At 36.2% G+C, this 7,956-nt stretch overlaps 1 long non-coding RNA gene across 2 annotated transcripts; it reads left to right on the top strand.

The window, feature by feature from the left end:
- Nucleotides 1–529: 529 nt before the first annotated feature.
- Nucleotides 530–6,591, top strand: LOC146436666 (uncharacterized). Of its 2 annotated transcripts, XR_014852747.1 has the most exons (3): nt 1,274–1,589; nt 1,998–2,321; nt 4,811–6,591. It is a non-coding gene; the product is annotated as an uncharacterized LOC146436666 (long non-coding RNA). The 2 variants fall into 2 exon arrangements; XR_014852746.1 differs by having other exon boundaries at nt 530–1,589; nt 1,998–6,591.
- Nucleotides 6,592–7,956: the final 1,365 nt, after the last annotated feature.

The raw sequence follows: 7,956 nt of genomic DNA, 5'->3' as shown, positions 1-7,956 counted from the left end.
AACCACAAGCTGCAGTTCCCAGTCTTCTACCACCACAATCCTCTACTGAGCCTCACAAGGATGAGAGCTACAACCACCAGCAATCAGCTCTGGCCTCTGTGTACACTTGTAACTGAGGCACATCTGCCTGCTGTTTCCACAGGCTGCTCTGCAGTGAGTACTTCCAAAAGCAAGCCTGAGAAAAGACTGAACATGCAGCTGAGTCTTTAGGAGAGCAGTTACTGCTTCATCACCTCCCTGCGGTACTTGCATTTCTCACAGCAAGTCTGACATTCTTTTGAGACTATAAAAGGCAGCAAAAGATAAATTAAAGGAATTTTTAGAACAGAGCAATAAAGTGCTTTGAAGTAGCAAGCAACTAAAAAAGGAAATCAAGCAGCCATTACATCAGATGAATGACAAAGGCATCTGAGAATTGGCTCAAAATTCTATCTGCCATAATCTTATATGAGAACATTATTCATATACATGTTTATTAAACAGGTAAATTGATTCTTAGGACATTTTAAACTTCTCCTGAAGTATGGTTCAAAGGAAAAGACATTATACATGAGTTTTATAACAGTTTAATGAATGATGATATATCAGCTGTACCTCAGTGAGGTTTAAGCAAAGCATTTTTACTTCACATGGTAGAATGTTTTCAATTAGTTTTCAATATCTGTTTACCTGTAGCCAAGCACATACTTCATTATTTTCAGCAGCTGAGGTGTGACATCTGCTGAGTGAGCCTAGAATGTTGCTGCCTCATGCTTTTCAGCCTTCCTACCCAGTTTTCAAATATTTCTGACCACAAAAGATGACTTTATAGTCTTTATGTGTCATCTGTGTGGGTTCAGAGCCAGAAACAAGGAGTCTAAATTCTACAATACCTGGCTTTTTGGCTTACACCATCCATGCCACACCATATGGTCCTTTAATAAGTGCATATCCTCAAATAAGCAGTTAAACACATTAAAAAGAAGCAGTTTAACCCATTAAAAATCTTCTAAGGGATGGGACAGCTACAACACCTCACTAAGTAACTCTACTCCATACATCTTCAAAGTCGTACCTTTCTCCTCAACTATCACTCATATATTTAGCTCAAAAAACCATGATTAAGAATCCTGAATTTTTTCTCTAATATTGCCTGCCATCCCAAAAGGTATTCCATTTCTTGATTTACGTAATTCTTCATTCATCTATCTTTATTTTCTTTTTCTCAGCTTTCTGACTGTTTTTCCCAGAATAAATAACTTTCCACTTTCCTGACAACACAATTTCAATTTTTAATTAGACAAGTATTTTTCCAATTCAAAGTCAGCTCCCTGTTAAACTCAGAAATGTGACTTCTATCAGGAAATGTGAAAAATTGGTTTGATGCTTAGCAAATCTATCCCCAGGGGGCTAAAGCTTTGCTATACACAAAAAGAGCACTGAATGAAGCATATCTAAAGGTTGCCTGTTTCTTATACAGTAGTCTTTCAATGGTCAAACTATATTACATGCTAATATATTGTTGGATTTTTCCACAGAAACGAAGCCAGTGAACAGCTTGGGTATATTTACTGTGAACAACACCATACACATAGAAACATCATTTTAAGGTAAGGGGAAACTGAATACCTGAGCATACAATGAAAAGTTATCCAAGAAATCGAAAGTGTTTGCTAAAATGCACTGTGTATTACTTTGCTTCACACATTAAAATGGAACTATATTGGTTTTGGGGTTTTTTTTTTTTTGCAAGGCAGAGAGAAATCAGAACACTCATTTATGATCTACACTTGTTGCAAACTGATTTTACTGGAAAGATACTCAGAAAAATAATAAGAAAATCACAGGAAATTTACTTTGCACCCCATTTATGCTTCTACCAGCCCAATCAGTTAACACTACAGCTCTTCTTTCAGAATAGACCCAGTTTTACAGCAGCAAATGCTTTGAAGATTATTCAGTGTGGAAAATGTACAGTGAAATACACAAGTGCTGATAAACATGTCCTTTGTTCACAGTGAGAAACCAGCATTTACCTGCAGACTGCCTTTAATTCAAATGGAACTGAAAGACTTGACGAAGAAAGTGTTTTTAACAATGGCAAGCACAATCTCTGCAAATACACCTCCTGAGAACAGAATTATGAGACCTGTCTATCAGCTGGATTGTACTCTTTGTTTTGGATTTTGGAAACTCTGTTATTATGTGGTTCTGCATTCTATTGATTTGACTTCCTAGGTTTATTCATGCTTCAGAGGACAATGATCCAAAAGTTATACAAGCACCCATTTAAATACTTAGGTTTTGTGCCAGAATCCCAAGTAAAGATTTTCTTTTAAAATGTGAGAAGCTCAGCTGTGTAAATCCTATTCAGCTGAAAGCTCAGGGAAGAAAAATGCTGGGCTGAGATGTTTTGGAAGACACCAATGTGATTAACAGAGCTTCTCTCTTGCCATAATGCAGGAAGAATCAAGCAAAACCATGAAGTCACAAGTGATTAATGCCACTCATTTCCTTAAAAACTTAAAAATTCAATTGCTTAAGAAGGTTTACAAGGACAGACAGAGTTGGGAAAGATGATAGAGACACAGCAAATGCCATGAGACCTTATCAGACATTTGTGGAGGCTTATAGAGGTTATTCACTCCTTTCTTTTAAACAGGGATACTACAAATCCATAAACATGGAAAACAAATGTATCTGTGGCAATGGGTGACAGCATGATACAAGAAGAAAGTCTTTGAATTGTAGTTGTTTATAAAATTCAGGGCACCAATATAAACTATACAACACATAAACACAAGTTTGCAACTGCACCAGCTAACATCTGCTTAAGAGGCTTTAAGCAAAAAAAGCCTTTTAAATATAATTTTCTGAGGACCTAATCATACAGCCCTTGACTTTAAAAAGAGGTTTTGTTTGAAGTTTGGGGGATGCAATCATTGCCTGCAATATCTGTGACAATTCTTTTGCCTGCTTATGGTTGAAGGAACCATTGCCACGGTAAAATGATTGCATTTGTCACCTGATAAAAAGCAGGGTTCATAATGACTCACATGTCATTATGTAGTGAAATAGCAATATTTTATTCCTGCTAAGACAGAAGTATTCCTATTCAAAGAATCTTTTCCTCTACTTGTTTCACATAGAAGTCTTTACACAAGTTTCAAATTATTTAAATTTCAAGATACTCAAAACATTTCAGCACATTAGTAATTTCTAAATGAAGCTGAAATTGTTTGCTTCCTTAAGATATCATGGCTTCAATGAGGTAAATGAAATACCTTTTGTCCATTTGACTGCATGCATCATTCTAATTCACTATAGCCAAAGTCCTACATATTTATATATTTATCTGGCAATGTTCATGTGGGAGACTTACTTTCACCTTATTTCTACATTCCACTTGCTGAACATCTGCTCTGCTTCCTCACTGCTTTGCAAGGGATTTTGACCTTAATCAGGCAGTGTGGAAACCTTTACTAAGCTTTTCACTATCAGAAAGTTGCAACTGAGCTACTTGAAGCCTCTGCACCCGAGTCTGCAGATTTCTTTCTACTGCTTTAAAGACCTCTCCTAAATGTTTTTACCTGGTAGGAAATAGAGATCACACAACATTTTGGGTTTATTTTGAATACTAAAGTTCACATGGCCTGGGAAGATGGCAAAAAAATTATTCTAATTCATCACAGTAATGGCTAGATTTTCTGCTTTTCTTCGACATTGATCTGACAAACCGTTTGTTAAATTTGATTTTTTTCAAAAGCACAGGTGGTGTTTTGAGATAATTTTTACTGCATAAATAGAACAGTATTATTTATCAATATTTATTTTCATTTAAAATGCCTTATTACAATATCTTTCTTCTCCCTAAAACATAAACCCACTTATTTTACATCTAGAATGTGACCTTTGCTACCTTACAGGGTTTTTTCCAATTACTTGTTACATTATAGTTGATTAGATTTAATTCAGCACTATTGAAGTTCTTACCCTATAGGTATTTGTGCACCAAGTCATGAATAAAAGGTCTTCTGGAGACTGAAACAAATATCTGTGTCCCTTTGACAATGCATCTCCATTCTTTTAAATATTTAAATCAGCTTTACTTGGCAAAGCTATCTGCTTGGTAATAATATTATTTAGGTCAATTTCTCTCAACTTATTCTTACTGACTAAATATATCAAGAGGGAGCATTTCTAGACTGCCAGCTCTTCAGAACAGGAAAAGTATTAATTTTATAATGTCAGGAACAACAATGTTATGATCTTTGTGCTCTACTGTTAATTAAATAAGGAACACTGTCACAGAACTCAGATGGGTATGATCATAAGTTAGCACTTTGCCTGATCCTCCTTTTCCCTCCATTATTTATTGAAGTTGTTTGGATTTGTTTACCAAAAAAAGCAGTAACAACAAACTTCTATTTTTTTTTCTGAAAATGACTGAAGAACAAGTTTGCATTGCTTCCCTTTCCATTAAATAGAAGCAAAGCTGAGAACAAAAAGCCATTTCCATTAAAATCCAGACCATGTAATTTATCATTTACATCTATCTCTCCTAGCAATACTTTTTCATCCAAAGCATTCTTATGATTACCTTATGTGCCAAAACAGGAAAGAGCAAGTACATCTTTATAATTTTTTCCCCTTTCACATTGCCCTTTGAAAGTAACTAACCAGTTCTCACTACTAAACACTAACTTACAAAGTCTATAAAGTTAAGGTAAAAGTTATAAATTTATGTAGATGAAAGATCAAATTTTATATGTGCTTACACATTATGGTGGTATTCCTACATTTAAATTAAATCAGTGCAAATTTATTCCAGGAACAGAGAGAGACACATGGATCCTGACAGGATTGAGGCCTCTTGCAGGTGAAGCAGAAGAGGAAGAAAGGAAGAAAAAATAATGGCACTTAGAAATGTCACATGTGGCATTTCTGGATGTATGTAAGACTGCTCAGACTTTACAGGAAAAAAGACAGCATGTGTTATCCACCTTCACAGGGAAAATGCACACATCTGAGGCCCCATCCCCTTCACTGATGCCAGCAAGAATTTTGACATTGAGTTTAGTGAGAGTTGCATAGAGTCTGAAGGGACTGATGACATGAACATGACTGTCCCGTTCCCAGCTTTATGCACAATCCACAGTAAAAACAAGATATTTAAAGATACTTTTTTCAAGAAGGAATGCCTGCATGCCCACTAAATATTTTGACACTCATGCTGACGAATTTAGCAAGGAATGTTGCTATTAAATGTATTATTCTCAACAGCAAGATCCCAAGATCAGCATTGTACATTTTGTAATTATTATTAGCTATTGTGAGCAACTTTTATTTATCTCTTTCTCCCCTTGCCTTAGTTATGACTCATTTTCTCCTCATAAAAAAAAAAGTGTAGTTAAACAGTGGATTAAGTTTCTCCCTTTGCTGCTTGAGATGGTTTTTATCTATCAAACTCACTTCCTTTAGGAAAATAGAAGCATATGTGTTCTATTGTATGAATAGATATGCATGTGAGGATAACTAAAACATATGTGTAAAAGTGTGTTTTATCAGCTCCAGCTAAACTGTTCCAAATACCATTTGTCATCACTCTGGGGTTTTGTTACACTTGCTGTAATATGATTGTATTGCCATAAAAAATTCATCCCTGCTAGTTATGACCACTGGAAATATTAGTCTGTTAAACGGCAAGAAAACACAGCTATGATTACCCTCTGGGAAAACAAAACCAACAAAAATATTTATGCAATGACAAAAAAAACCCAAATCAAACAGAAACAAACAAAGCAACCCCTCTTCTTTGTTATAAACGAAAAGTACCTGATTTCTAAAATCCTATTTAATGATAATATTTGCCTGTCTCTACTTGTTTGATACACAGACAAACTCTTACACTGCTGTTTAAGTTTACAAGAGCTCAAGTTTGAATGTGCTACAGAGTTTGCAGTTCAAGCTCAGATTTTAAAAAAAAAAAAAAAAAAAAAAAAAATCAAGCCAAGAAATCCAACCACACAACATGCTCCACTCCACTCAACTCCCTCCCAACTAGTCTGGAAAGAACTGTGTCAGGAAAACTTGAGTGTAGTAGGATTCCTTATGCATCTGATGCTTTGCAGCACGCTTGCCAGACTGTTGAGCTCTTGGGTTCTGTTTCCTCTCTGGGTTCCATCATTGAAACCCAAATGCAGCCAACGGAAGTGTGCCAAGGCAAAGCTCGTTTGGCTCATTCATTAGTGTCCTGCTAAGTGGCACTGTCAGGAAGTCTGCATGGGGTGGGAGGACAGGAGGCAGCAGTGGCAGGGAGAGAGCTAAGCAAGAAATTCAGATGTGTTTATTTATCCCATTATTATAGGCTCCATTTACAAGTGCTTAGTTCACTAAAACTTAGTTTTAACTCTAAACCAGTAAATTCTACATGGAAGCTTTAAAAATTGTCTCTAACAAAAAAGGAAAAAAAAAATTTAATTTTATTGCAGTTTTTCAAAACTTTACCTTGTTTTTCTGAGTGTGTTGTTGGGGTTTTTTGTTTGTTTTGTTTTTGTTTGTTCGTTGAATTGTAAGAATTAAACAACTGCTGAATACCCAGCAAAAGGAAAATGAGAATCAACAACAGTCAGAGGACCAGAGGACCAGCCTTGCTTGACAGTTATGATTTTAAAAGTGACTTTGTTTGAGTATTCCAGTGGCCGTCACACAATGTACACAGAAGGTCACAGGAGCTTCTAAATGGATAAACTGATGTCTTTCATGTGACTTGTGGTACTTGGAAAGCAAAAATCTTCAGAATGTCTCAGCTGTAGTTCTACTTCTCTGCATAATTCAATTATATTGTGAGTTGCTATTGTCACAAATAGCTTATTCTCTGAGCATCTGTTTCTTCACCCACAGCAACTGCCTGCACATATTGTTCTATCTGTGCTGCCAGGTATTTGAGTGTTCTCATCATCTTAAGATCCTTGTCTGACAAATATCATCCTTGAGGGTTGGAACTTTATGATCTTTAAGGTTCCTTTCAACTCAAAACTATTCTATGATTAATGAGAATTCGAGACATTTTTCCCTGCAGAGAGCACAGTCAGCTTTACCAGACCTGCTGGTATTTTGGACTTGTAGTCCATTTCCTATACAGGAGATATTTTATTACACTAAATGGTAAATTAGAGGGACACAGATGAGCCCCCAGTCATGCCAGCACTTCTCTTGGTCTCTGAAAGCCTTCTCTGTTCATACATTTCAGTCTCCTAAGACAGAACTGCTGTAAGCTTCTTTTTGTAAAGTTTGAATAGGCTTGCCTGGCCTTAAGCTTTCATAGAAGCATTACCATTTTTCATTGTGCGCTGTCAGAACTTTTTGATCTTGGAAGTCACACCTCAGTATGTTTGAAAACAATTTCATTTGTATATAAACACCTTGAAAAATGCTTTTTACTGTGATCTACAACAATATATGACTCCCTGGATCATAACAGCTAAAAAGAAAACCTTCAACATGCCAGCTCTTTCTGCACATTCAGTAAAAAGGCACAGGAAAAAAAAAAAAGCCTGCAAAACCCAAAAATCAAAGCCAGACAAACAAAGCTCCCAAACATATTTCCACTGATTTTTAAGAGGTAACATGAGGCAAGACAATCTAAAACTAGCATATATATAACATTTGCTTTCAATTATTTTCATGCAAACATGAAATTTACAAGAACAAAATGAGTATGGCAGATCCCATTATAGAACAGGGCTCAATTTCTAGGCCTAAGACTCTAAAACTCAAGCCTTCAGCTTCCCCAAAACATCTGACCACCATAAAACAAAGCCAAAGGGAGCCAATTTCAGATCAACAACTAAATTGGTTCCACCATCTCTGTGGAGCTTTCATCCTTGGGGAGGCTTTTCCTCACTACCTCCATCACTCACATACATGAGGTTGGATTTCCTGTGTTTTGCCTGCCCACAGCAAACCAGACTCCCC

The sequence above is a fragment of the Lichenostomus cassidix genome, chromosome 5 (genome assembly GCF_008360975.1).
Source record: "Lichenostomus cassidix isolate B80296 chromosome 5, HeHo_3.0, whole genome shotgun sequence".
NCBI classification, from domain to species: Eukaryota; Metazoa; Chordata; class Aves; order Passeriformes; family Meliphagidae; genus Lichenostomus; species Lichenostomus cassidix.
Note: the sequence above shows the minus strand (reverse complement) of the source record. Positions and strands in the feature narration are given on the sequence as shown.